Below are 14666 nucleotides of genomic sequence, written 5' to 3'. Positions count from 1 at the left end.
AAGGCCAAAAGTTGCACATTTTAATTTTATCGTGTAAAACACCCTTAGAGGAGATCGGGTAACAATGACTAAAATATAAAACAATCAAGTCAATTTTAACAGTTTAACATTAAGATTTTTATTTTAATCTTTATGGTTTGTACCAAACCTAACCCACAATCTATTAATGTCTATGGCCTTTATACGTCGCTTCCCATCAAGTGCTATCATGTCTCTTATTAAAAAAAAAGCTACCATTGTTCGATGTCGATAGTTCGAATGTCGCCTTAATATCCCGATACAATTCGATATAACACATGTAGATGCATTTGCGTCTTAGCGACAAATGTCTTTATTATTCTACCCACGCTCTTCTAACGCGCATTTATTACCAAAGATCGCTGTTATTATATCGTTACAGAGGGGACACCGTGTTTATTTTTATGAACGGCTCAACGACACGACTTAAGCCTGTCCTGTTGTTTGCTTTGCCCTTTTTATTGATATACAATGACCTGGAAGGGTTCAGTTTGTTGTCTCAGTATAGATACATGATGGAGATTAAATATTTAACACGACGTAAACTCTTTTAACTAAAAGAAAACGTAGTTTTTAAAGTTACTAAAAACTGTAAACAAATTCAGAAATAAATAGCAAAAATTATAAACACAATGTAGTGTAGTAGTTTTACTTAGTCTGTTTAAAACAAAAATAAAATTATCGATTTAAATATCGATTTATTTGATATATAAACTATTGATAGTTTCATTGAAAATGTTGGGCATGTGACCCACGCGGAAACAAAACAATAATAGCACATCGATCTTGCTTCAAAATCGATAAATATAATAAATTATGTTGAGTGTAAGTGTAACGAGGTTTGTTGGTCTGTGGCCGGGTCGCTCGGGGCGGGCGCCCACGCGCGCTTCGGGACGCAAAGGTCGCGCGAGACGTATATTTGCTTACCGCGCTCACCCACAATGGGCCTGAATAGGGTTGCTTTGAATTCATTAATACATCTAGGACAAAATAGTGTTGCCATGTTATTCAATAACGAAAACTAAACGCTCTATGTTCAGGAAGTGTAGGAGTTTACAACAAATTCATAACAAAAAATAGTAAATACTAGAAATACACGTAAAATAACAAGAAAGTACAATTTAGTATTGTACCACATATCACTAAAAAGCGAGAGTAAAATCTTTTAAAATAATATGAAAGAGACAAGTATAAGGAAAGGATTGAGCAACTTCGCTTATCACAGCATGGTCTCCACCTAATCTCCGTTAAATTCGCGGAATAAGAGTCTTCTAAAATAACATTTGTACTGCAGTCCTGTGGTTTGGTAACCCTGAATAGAGCGATGATCGATTGAATGACGATCACGCTCGTAGCTGTTCTATTCTGATTTACGAACCTTCGGTATCGACCATCTGACAGATTGTTGTTGGCGCTCAGTACTTGATGAAATTCTAAGGATATATAAATTCTATTGTTTATAATATACCAAAGGAGAGAAGAAATAACTTTCTGTTCATACATTATGTTAATTTTTAAGTGGTTTGAAACACTTCATTCGGAGAACTTGTGTCCTCTGCACATTATTAACTGATTTTAATTTGTTATTTTTATATCTCAGTGTTGCATCACCGAACAATAATATAAAACTAGACGGCAAATATATCATCACATATGATAATAAAGATACGTCGTTTCGGTACCTAATACAATAAATAGAAGCATTACATAACACTAAACACAATAAATTGAAATGACGCGAAATAAATTAGGCATCACCATTCTCGTAAGCAACAATCGGTTTACCCAAACAAGCGGTGACAAGTTGTTCATACTAGTTATACGACGACCTGGCGACTTTGAGCCACGGCCGTATCTGATTGTACGGCGACTTACGAATAAATTATCTATCCGTCACACGGATCCGCATTATAGATAGCTCATCGATCAACCGCCAACATTCTTGGGTGTCGTAGGCCTCGATACGAACCAAATTAACATTGATATTTTGCCTACGAACTCTGCGAATAGTACTATTCAAAACCCAGTAAGTGTAATCATTATAAACAATCGTAACTTACGACACTTATCAATTGTTTAGTAACAATATACCGCAATCGTAAAAACGAATTTCGGGGTAACAGGAAAAAAAAACAAAATAGATACTAGGTTTTATCATTTAATGGAAATGGATCAAATTGTTAAAATTTCTGATTTTTTTAATAAATAATAAAATAAAGTGATGACGCAGTCAGAGGCAAGTTGTGAGTGGATGTGAGTGTAGCATTTCATGCGAGGTGACATTGGCCAGTGGAGTGGAGCAGAGAAGGTCTGTGGTCTGTGCGTCAAACCCGATCACTTTCCCGCAGCCCGTCGCCGGATTAAGATCCGAAATGTCATTGGCTGTGACATTTTTATATCGGCTCGACATTTTGATGGTGTCTTGTGCAACGGACGATAGGATCGAGCCAATTAGAGATTAATTTATTTTTCGAGACTGTGAGAACACAATACCATCATGGTGCGGGGGATAACAATGACATCTTGATACATTTATATCTATGTTTGTTTTCTATTCAACCCATCATTAATGCAAAAAAGTGAAATTAAATCACAAAATCAACTAGACTATGTATCGATACATGATAATAATACAGTAATTTTGCTGTGTCCTTTTTTGATTGCTTACTGCAAAGCATGTCTTCTACATATTATTTTTTTGTACAAGGTTTATTTTGTTTATTATGTTCTTGAAGAGCATAACTTACTTAAATCCTAAAACATCCATAAATTTAATATATATTTGTATTGTCAGATCATAAGATAATACAATTTCATACAGGGTCAGTGGGCAGAAGTTTCCAAATCCAGCAAGATAAGTCGCTAGGGCTGACAGCATTGCGAAGATTAGATCCGGTTTATCTTCACCATTACTGCCACAAAACACATGAAAAGGGTTTCCCACAATAGTTTGAATTTGAATACATTACGAGTGCAGCTCGTCTGCGATAATATACTTTAACGCAGCCCTAACACCTATTGACAGGTTTATTGTTTGTTTAACAATATATTAGCAATCGGCTAATTCGTAATCCGGTATTGGACGGGTATTGGACGCGGCACTAAATATTTCAAATCCATCCAGTTCGCCTACAGTCCATTGTTGGTCGCTGACTAGTTGCCTGAGCATTCCATTTGTCTTCAACAAAGCGATAGCTCGGTTACTTGTTGCGATGTGCGCACGATGTTTAATGACCTCGATTAAATTGACTTGGCTTGGTGTTTGTACATCATTATGTCAGAAACTGTACAAAAAAGTAGCCATATACCCTTTGTTTTTAATCTAGGTGACTCTTTGTGGTTAGTCATTATTTTTAAAGAACTCTACTTTGACAAACGTTAGTGCCACAGTGTAGTTATCACCAGAGGGGCTACTAGTAATCCTGTTTATTTTAACATCATTGAGAATTTTATTATTTCTGTCAAATGCACTGATCATTTTAAGTTGGATATCAAATACATAGATAAACCGAGAATATTTTTATTACAAAACTACTGTATCTTTCTATAAAGCACACGAACGATGAATTTTAATGATTCGTAATTATGTCATTCATTATTATATAAACGAAATAGTGCTGACATATAAATTGTATTTGAAACACATTTGTGTAATTGCCGTCGTTAATAAAATGTTTAAGATGTCAATAAAAATAAGTCAGAAGCTTCGCTAATTAAGACGGTGGCATTATGAATCATATGTTGATATCTAGAATTAGCAACTTGTATGCAAATATATTTTTACCAATCAAATTGTCAACGATTGACTTATGCTTGATGTCTAAGAGCTGCATTTCCAGTTGACTTAGTGCTTATAAGTCATTCAAGATTAACTCTCACTTAGTTTTCACGGCCGAGATAAAAACTAGCAATTATATTTCAAAAAGTTTTTAATCCTTTAAAGATTTGTATAGATTGATGCGAAACTGATCCATTTTTTTCCATTTGAATTCTTGCTTCACTTCCTAAAATTACTTTGCTTACACTAATTAGATAAAAAGATTAGTTTTTAGTACTGAAACTAAAAAATGTATTAATTTAAACAAGTTTCGTAACACAGTATGTTCATGTTAATGTTTCATTCACAATTGTTCATGCAATAAATCCGAGAGACTCACCGCCTACGTTAGCCAGGCATCTGTTTGTTTCCTGTAGTACTACGACAGTTTGATATTTATTCGGTACGGTAGCTATCTTGTTTCTTACTTCGAATTAATTATACTTACATTTAATAAATTTTATTAGCGATCGTTGAATATATTTGCCTTACGTGTTTTAAATGCTCATTCCTACATTATTCTGTAAGAAGCTCAGCATGTCTTTTGCTACTAATACGGAGTGTTCGAAAATATACATCATTGTCTGATATGAAACTTAGTTAATGTGACAAGACGACCCATTTTATCAGATAACGTTACGTATAGACAAACTAGGATAACTGACCAAGGTCACCTAACAGCTCACTAACTCCCTCCTGTCAATGTCAATAAGCTGTCATAATATTGGAATAATAATATATTTTATTTTAGTGAAATTGTCATCTTATTTTTTAAATTTATATATAAGAACATTTTTGACAGAATCTTTTTCATTACCAAAAAGTATTTCCAACATCCGCCCTTAATCAAAAAATTCTGTCACAAATAAAATATAGTAAACGTACAACAATAGCAAAAAACAAAATAACACACCTAACAAACTAACCTAATCCTATTTCTGTAAGACAACGCTTGTGCGCAATACTTCCGAGAGGTTTGGTTAAAAGGTCTGCAGGCATGCTAGATGTACTAAGATATTCTACCTTGACAACGTTTTCCGATACCTTTTCTCTTATAAAGTGATACTTTGTATCTATATGCTTTGTCCTACCGTGATGTACCGGGTTGGACACAAGCTTCTGTGCGCTCTGACTATCATTGTAAATGGTTATGTTAGAGTGCAACTTTCCTGTTACTTCAGCTATAAAGCGACGGAGGTAGCAGGCTTCTTTACAAGCAGCAGTCAGCGCCATATACTCGGCTTCCGTCGAGGATAACGCCACCGTAGGCTGCTTTTTAGACTCCCAACATACAGGCCCACTCGATAGCCTGAAATAATAGCCTGTGTAGGAGCGACGATCTCTTACACAATTAGCCCAGTCTGCGTCAGCGTAACCTAATAAAGGCAAGGGACTCTTTTTATATACTATACTCCAGTCTATAGTGCCCTTTAGGTACTGCAGTACGCGTTTAGCCGCAAGCCAGTGAGCCTTGCCATAGCAACTATTAAACTGGCTCAAGTAACTCACTGCAAAAGCAATGTCTGGTCTAGTATTAATAGCCACAAACATCAAAGAGCCAATGAGGCTTTGATACGGGTATGACTGATAGGACCCACCTTGGTTCTCCTCAAACTTTAGGCCTCCGACAGGCAACGGAGTAGATGCCACCTTGCAGTCCCGCATCCCGAACTTCTTGAGTACGTCTTTAATATAAGTACTCTGGTTCAAAGAAATCCCCTTAGCTGTTTTATTTACATTTATCCCTAAATAAAACTGCAAAATTCCGAGATCTTTCAAAGAAAAATATTTACAAAGATCTTGTTTGACAGTGTCAAACAGACATTCATTTTTATAAAAAATAATTATGTCATCGACATATACGGCCAGTATGACAACTTCACCGTCAAATACTTTTGTGTAAACACAGGGCTCAGAAGGACAACGCTTAAACCCAATTGAAGACAAGGTTTCGTTGAGCTTATCGTTCCAAGCTCTAGGCGCTTGCTTTAAGCCATACAGAGACTTTCGTAACACACACACTTTCCCTTCCCCGCCTTCAGAGAAACCTTCGGGTTGTGCCATGTACACCTCTTCGTGTAGATCTCCATTCAGGAATGCCGTGTCCACGTCCATGTGTTTCATTGTGAGGTCCATGTCCGCCGCTATGGCAAACAAAGTTCTCAGCGAAGAGTTTCTTACTACTGGTGCAAATGTCTCGTGGTAGTCTATACCAGCCATTTGCGTAAAACCTTTCGCCACCAGACGAGCTTTGTATTTCACCACATTACCATGGGCATCTCTTTTGACCTTGAACACCCATTTGCAGGGAATAACCTTCTTAACAGGTTTGTCAGCTAATTCCCAGGTATTCAGCGTTTTCAATGAACTAAACTCAGCATCCATTGCTGCCTTCCATTTGTCAGCGTCTGGAGAATTCATCGCTTCACGATATGTCAGAGGTTCTACTAAGTTATCCTCTATGTGATAAGTTAGAAAATCTGGAGGCTTCCTACTTCTTGAGGGATATCTCCGCCCTTCATCGACTAACGGCAGCTCTACTTCCGCGTCTTCACAGTCGACTGCTTCTTCTTCAGCCATCACTTCAGGGTTGACAACCTCTTCTGCCACAGTTGTATCTAGACGTTCAGGAACAACCTCTTCTGCCACAGTTGTATCTAGACGTTCAGGAACTGTTATAGAAACTTCCTCCTGCCTATTACCACCTGTAAGCAGTATTGGAGGTGCTGGAGGTGCCGAACTTTCAGCCGTCTTCAACCCTGTGAAGCGATCTTCGAAGAATACGACATCTCTTGACTTAATTACCCGTTTTGGATGAATAACATTCCGGAAAAAATAAGTATTCGGGTCATCTGAATAACCTACAAAAATATGTTCATTCGCCTTACTATCTAACTTACCTCTATGACAGGAAAGAATATTTACAAGTGCTCTACATCCAAACACCTTCAGATGTTTCAGATCTGGCTTACTACGGAACCACCGCTCATGGGGTGTACCGCAGCCCAACGCTCTATGAGGACTCCTATTCTTAAGATAGACTGCAACTGCAAAAGCATCTTCCCAATAAGCTCTGGATAGAGCGCTCTCGGCCAACATCGACCGCGCCTTTTCCACGCAAGTGATCAAGAAAACTTTTATTTACATACTCAGTACCATTATCAGTCCTTAGTGTCTTTATCTGCGCACCAGTCTGCCTCTCTACTAGTGACTGAAAGAAACAGAACTTTTCCTTCACTTCTGTCTTAGACGAGATAAAATATGGAAATATCATCCGCGAATAGTCATCAATAAATAATAATACATATTTATTACCTTGAAAAGATGGAACCGACATCGGTCCACATAGGTCAGAGTGAACCAGCTCCAACATCTTCGTACCCTTATCATAAGCCAACTTCTTAAAAGATTTACGGGCTTGCTTACCCTCCACACAGGCAATACAACTTCCCTTATCTACCGTGGTATAATCAACCCCAACATTCATATTTTTCAATTGGTTCATACCGATGCGGCACAAATGACCAAGCCTCTTATGCCATAACAGGAATCTAGAGCAAGAGTCAAATTGCACATCAAAAGCATTAGCACAAGGATTATTAATAGTACAATCGAGAGTGTACAGACCTCTGGATGAAGAACCATGTAAAATAGAATCACCTTTATAAGAGAAGGTATCTGCGTTGAAAAAGTTACATCCACTGCTATCAAACAATACAGTAAATCCTTTCTCTACAGCCTTTTTAACGGAAAGCAAGTTAGTATTTAGTTTCGGTACATACATTACATCACTAACCTTATTAACAACATTGGCTTTAGTACTAATATTTACATCACCAATACCTACACATTGAATCTCCTGACCATTAGCAACAGTAACTTTTCCACAATTAACAGTCTTTAGTTCTGATATCCAGTCCAACCTAGACGTCAGGTGAGTCGTGGCTCCAGAGTCTATGAACCATACGTCTTTCTTGTGAGAAACCGACATTGCTGTCAAAGCGGTGACATCAGCACTCGCTCCCTTGTCCTTTTCGTTCCTCTTACGTCGTGGACAGTCTGGTCTCTTATGTCCTGGCTCCTTGCATTCGAAACACACCACTTTCTTAGTCTTCTTTTTATTTATTGGTACTGCATTACCACCAGCTCTAAAAGCAACCTGTTCTGGATCATTCCGAAATACTTCACTTAGCAGTTTAGTTTTCACCTGATCAGCGGTTATCGTAATGTTACTCGTCTCTAGACTCATGATCATTGGCTCGTACTTAGCTGTAAGCCCGCCCAACAGGATAGCAGCTACAGAAGCATCTTCTATTTTCTTGCCAATGTCATCCAGGTCTTTCACTGTACTCAAAACAGCATTAATATAAGATTCCATATCAGTGTAGTCTACGAGATTCATTCTATATAGTTTTCGTTCTAGGGCTAATCTCCGTCCCATTCCGCGGTCTTCGTAAGCATTTTTCAGTTCATCCCATGCTTCTTTTGCTGAAGTTGCGCTCCGGACATAGGTGATTGCAGGACCGTCTAACGTTAAACAAATCTTCGCCAACGCCTTACGATCGTTACGCGATTTGCTTAAAACTGGAGTGGTATCTCCCTCAGGATAACCATCTATTGCCTCCCATAAGTCCTCATGTATCAAGTAGTTCCTCATCTTGAATTTCCACGTACCGTATCCTTCACGTCCACTCAGGCGTATGCCCGAAGGAAAGTTCGAGGAAGATGATTTACTACTATTATCACCACTAGCCATAGTTCTTATAACAACTAAAAATTGCCAAAAAGAAAAATTTGTAAAAAAATTACAAATCTTCGTGCTGATAACGTATTGGAATAATAATATATTTTATTTTAGTGAAATTGTCATCTTATTTTTTAAATTTATATATAAGAACATTTTTGACAGAATCTTTTTCATTACCAAAAAGTATTTCCAACACATAAGGTCTGTTTCGTACTGTAGATATCACGTTTTATTCTTTTATGGCCTTTCTATGTCTATGTAGGTTTTATATATGTTGTGACAGAAATAACCACAGTAGCAGCGCCTCTCTCACCTGTCCCGATATCATTGTTTGACTATAGTAACGTAAAGCAATTGAAGATTTTGAATTTCAAATCTGTGATGTTTATTTGTGCGATCCTTATCAATAGTCAACGCGTAGCGAAAGTTCAGTTATGGCGCAAAATGTACCCTCTCATGAAATCTTACACGATTCGATCATAATTTAGCACTTGATTCTACAATAGCCGGCCCCGTCTATTAGATAAAGGTCTCCCGGTGCGGAGGGACTCGCATAGAGTACACAACACGCAGACTGGACAATCTTTGAATATATTTTGTTAATAGCATGCTGCGTTTGCCGCTTTACATACTACAAGCTGTCGATTGCTTTCGTCGTACAATAGACTTTGCTCGGATTTTATGAGCGACCAGTGTGATACAGTAATGGAGAGGTTACAATTGCGGTATTATTTCACACTTGGCCATAAGCCTTACCATAAGGCTAAGATGAGTTTATTATAATTCTGCATTTTTAATTATTTAAATTAAAAACGACATCAAAAGTCTTACGTTAAACTAACACGTATCAATATTCCAAAATTTATTCTCTTCAGGTTGATATTTGTTTACTATGCCTTGGAATAAAGTGTATTCTTTAGTATCTAACAATCTTTGTACCAAGTCATTTATAAACGTAGCACCATCCAGAACCGTTAGCGAATAAAGATTAATCAATTAAATACTGAACATTAAGCCTAGTAAGAATACAGGTGGTGAAACAACTTGAAACAATATCTTAGTGCAATTGCGTTTTGATTGCTCTGCGGCGTGTCGCGCGTCGCCCACGCGTCTGTCGCGAATCGCCGCGTAAATATGGCGGGCAGAATTAGAACTACCCGCGTAATTTATCGTCACTGCGCAAGGAGAAATCGACGCGCGGTCACTTCCTGCTCGGACGTCGTAGTGGACGCACGCTCCGCGGGTAATACTCTTGTAATGGTCCTTTATTTGATGCCATAAAACTATATCAGAACTGTCTTACTTCCACTTGAGAGTACGTCCGTAATCGCTTATCTGATTACAGTTGTTTCACTCTGATGTCTGTTGTTTACTCTGTAGTATGGTTGTGAGTTATTGAAAATACAGCGACTTTCTTCGGAAATAGTTCGGCTCAAAATTTATACAAAAATTTTATTAGAATTTTAGATGCTTAAGATTTTTTTTTATTTTATTGCCAGTTGATTTATTTCTTCAAGTAATTTTTCAAGACACGAATGCATATTGTTTTTACTTTGCTACAATTTGCTTATACCATGAATTTTAAGTAACATAAACGGCGCCAGTTAAATAAGGAAGTACGAACTGTTCATTTATTATTATGTAAATAAATGTTTAATAGCGTCGAGTACATAACGTTATGTATAAATTAATAATACGATACAATTAAAGCAATTAAGCTGTCGTAGTTAATTAATTTCTTCTGTTTATACTTCACTTCAAGATTATATTGAAGTCGCTTATCTAGCCAGCAGTTAATCAAGACGGTGACTTTTCTGACACAATGAAAATTTATACATCTTAAAAAAAATACAGAATTTTGATTTCTTAAAGCAAGATATTTTCGTGACGTCTTTTTTCAAATAGTAGCTTCCCGTTCAGTCAGCTGTTACCTTTTTTATTCAATAAAATCCTAAATATTCTAAGGCCGTAGCAATCATAAGAACATGATTATTTCTAGAATAATATATTTTCAGATTTTTTTTATCTATGTACTAAAATAATATTCTTTCGCATTGTACATTACGTCAATTTATAAAACAGTGATATCTATAGCAGAGTGTTTCAAAGTTCATGGCAATCAAACTGGATTGAATTGTCATTGTGACCGAAAAAAGTGCGGAAGCAAGTGATAATAAAGTGGTCTTACTAACGCTGACTTTTTATGTCTTGACATTTACGCGACATTTGACATTCTGGGCCCGCCATCCGTCTAATTATTATTTGTGGGTGTGGACTGTCAATGCATACCTAAACTGGGTTGCGAGGTGATTGATATCGGCGTTGGAGAAACCAGTTCGTTGGTTAAGGCATACGACACACTACAGACAATGTGTTTGCCACATTACTGTTTGTGAGCAGAAGCTTCGCAACGTCACGCGTTAACTGACGTTACGGAGCAGGCAAGCGCGGTGTTAGTAATTCTTAGTCAACAAACCCCGAATAAACCTGCTAAAATAAATTTCCCTTTTAGCATTATATTATTCAATTCTATTGATTAACGTTGATCAATTTAATTGTATATAATATACAAGGTTATAATTTGAGAGACGTTAAATATCCTATCGATCGCAAGTCTGTAGACAGCTTTATATTCACTGTACGTATTTGATACAAATACTTCGCTCTAATTAGACTTTCTTCCTTAATTTACAGCGCTACAAGTATTGTAACGAGAGTAATAAAACTTAATTAAAGTGCTTTAGAAATAATTGGTTATATTCGGGCGACTGGCCTTTGCTCTGCTACTTCTTTAAATATCACATACGAATAAGTGTTAACGATAAAAACAAGACGCAATATATTTTAGCAGGCTATTACAAAAATTAACAGTGTGTAATTTACAAGTAACATTTGTGCTAAATGGTATTAACACTTTCATGACATAATATATCTTCCATCATATTTATAATCTAGCTTTGAAAGGCGATAAAATGTTACGAGACTCATTGAATCTATCTTACCAATATTATAAATGCGAATGTTTAGATGGATAGAAGCATTAGAACAGAACGGCTGCATGAATCTCGCCGAAATTTGGTATACATGTAGCATATAGCCTGAAAGACCTCATGGCTACTAATTAAGTTTTATTAATTCCGTACGGAGCGAATCGCGGGCGAATACTATTTCTATATACTTTTTACTAAATGAAGAAATGATAAATGAAATTTCGTATTTGGAATAATATTTTATAACCAATTTACGAAGTAGCCATGAATCACTTATTTATTTTTACTTTTAAAATCAGGAGCCATAATTTTAAAAGCCTTGTACATCTGACCGCGCACATCCGTTCCGTCTTTAGTATTGCATAAGAAAATAAATCGTAGCATTTATGTGTTGATATTACGAAATCGTTTTTAAATGTTTGATTAGAGAGATGTCGGAACGTTTGAACACAGATTATATATACTTGATATACTATGACTTGTACCTAAATATATGACACATATTAATTTATTATATTGTTTTTGAATTCATTTCCTTTCATTAATATTTTCGTGCTTAAAATTAATTATTCAAGTTAATTTAAATGTGTTAAATATCAATGGGTTCATAGGTTAACTGAAAAGATCATGGATATTTGGATCAACCTTAAATTTGAATATTAAATAAGAAACAATTTAAATAACCTTTATACAGTTGTTTGAGAAATTATAGCAATGCTTAAGATTAATGTTTGGAGCGAAAGACGCCCAAACACCAATGTTAACTAGAAAAAAAGACAAAATATATTTACAAGGTTGAGACACTTTTCTCTGTCTGAATCACAATATGTGAGTCAAAGAGAAAATGTGTGCATAAAGTATATTAAAATTAAAATAAATCAAGGTGTAATAAATTATCAATATGAATAAATAAGTGGCCTGAGACTCCGTCTGTGGAGATAAAAAAAAATAATTAGTAGCTTATTTGTCCTTACAGACTATGTTCTACATCCATGTCAAATGTCATCGAGATCCGTTGAGCCGTTCTGGAGATACCTTCTACCAGACATCCAATCATTCGCATTTATAAATTAGTAAGAAGAAAATGTTGTCTATTTTACTTCTTAGAATTGACTTTTCTATAGTAAACTAGGACGTTCCACAAGTAAGTGATAAACATAGATTTTATCTGCAGCTTACAAGGTCGAAGTCCAAGAATATACAGCTCGTTGGTTATTCTGTTGCGTAGAGGTCGCTAAAGGTGGCTATAAAGTAGCTCCGCCACTAAACTGACCTCTTTGAGGCCTATCTTGACACTTAGAAGGTAAAATAATATTTTCTGTGTGATCATTGTCGCATGTCCTTCCTGAACCTACAAAATTTTTATATATTTTCTCAAGGTTGAAGTTTGAACTCAGACTTCAAGTGTTATACAGGATAATGCTTATTAGTTTTTACAAGCTTCCCTACAAACTTTCTTGGTACGGCTGTAAAGAAATGCGCATGTTTTTTGTTTTGTTTTTATATCAACAATGCGAAACAAAACAAAACATATTCGTAGAACTATTAAGTCGGAATAGTGATGTCGATTAAGATTTATTAGTTGTAGTTCGCTATCGTGTCCGGTGTCGTGTCGGCGATGCGAGCCGGGTCACGACCTCTGTAACTGCATCAATGGATACCGTTCCAGCTTTCCTCACATCCGTCGCAATGCGGCCGCTATCGTGTGGCCGAGCCTCAATGAAATGTAATCAAACATTACAAAACAACACCCGCTCCAGTTTCTACGGGCTGACGTGCGACCTGATCTATTTAGGGTGACCAACTTTTACTGCATTTACATTTTTTGATTAAGGAAATTGTTGATGTAGAAAGGACAAATATTATTTCCTAATTCCTGTTTCATAGTGAACGTGATAAAAGTAACGTTATTGAGCATCAAAAGCAGTAGTTCACTTGGATGATGTACTTATAATTTTTTTTAATTCACTAAGTTAGTCTAAATCGTGGGAATATTTAAATGTGTAATATAAAAAATCTGTTAAAATGTATTCATATATATTCTTGTAGTTTAACGAATTTACCAAAAAATAATTATAATTGTTTACAGTATCCCGATTTGCTAAGCAAATCCGTGGTAACATAAGTTAGGTGGCTGCGAGCCGAGCCGGGCGGCGGCAGCGGTGCGGCGGACAGTGACCCGGGCTATCGCGAGATCGCAGCCTCCGACCGGCCAGATGCCGAAAGATGTCAGACAGGTCCGGACTCCAGAGCTTGATGACTTAAATGGAACAATTTATATTTAAATTATCATTTGAAATTCGCGATTCGTACCATGAAGAAAAATCGAAGACCCTGTTAGGAGGCGAATTGAAAATTGCTGTGGTAAAATAATAATATCCGCATTAAATATTCGCATAAAAAAGATTGCCTAGAACAGTGGAAGTCTTTAACAACTGTTAAAATACTTAAGTTATAGACCTAAAATCATATTAATGGCAATGAGGCAGAAATCTTTCGCACTTAAAGTCAATCTCAAAGAAAAGCACTGTATTTTATTGCTATTTTATTCACACTCAATTAATATTTTACGAATCCGTATCTGTCGTAACCTTTAGCTCGCGGCTATCGGCGGTTAAAAAATAAAAGAAGACGCGTTAATATAGTATTTTGAGCGGCGCGGCGGCGGCGGCAGAGCGCTACCGCAGGTGCGTTGCCCGGCCCTCGCTACGCCCCCGCCGGCCCCACAGACCCCGACCTGCCCTCTACGCTGCCCAAGCACCCGACAATTCATTAACGAATATCTTTCTAATATGTTACATTAATTATAAGACCCAAGAAAGAGAAAAAAGTTTTAAGTTAATGAATGGTTGAGATAAATATTTATAGCTAAGGAAATGTAGAGCGTCGTGACACTGTATATTTTGGACTACTATGCATTTCTACACAGCCAGATAGATTTTGATTAATGTAAGTTTTGAGTTAAGGTATGTTTGAAACAAAAGGAGAAGTATATCTCAATTTTAATTACGTACTAAATAAAAGTACTTGAATGTATTGCGTATTTTAAATCATAGCAAACACTTTCCAACAAGTGGCATTAAATATAGCATTA

This window comes from Papilio xuthus, unplaced genomic scaffold (assembly GCF_000836235.2).
Source record: "Papilio xuthus unplaced genomic scaffold, Pxut_1.1 DF827777.1, whole genome shotgun sequence".
Classification (NCBI taxonomy): domain Eukaryota; kingdom Metazoa; phylum Arthropoda; class Insecta; order Lepidoptera; family Papilionidae; genus Papilio; species Papilio xuthus.
The sequence above is the reverse complement of the archived record's forward strand: the minus strand, read 5'-3'. Positions refer to the sequence as shown.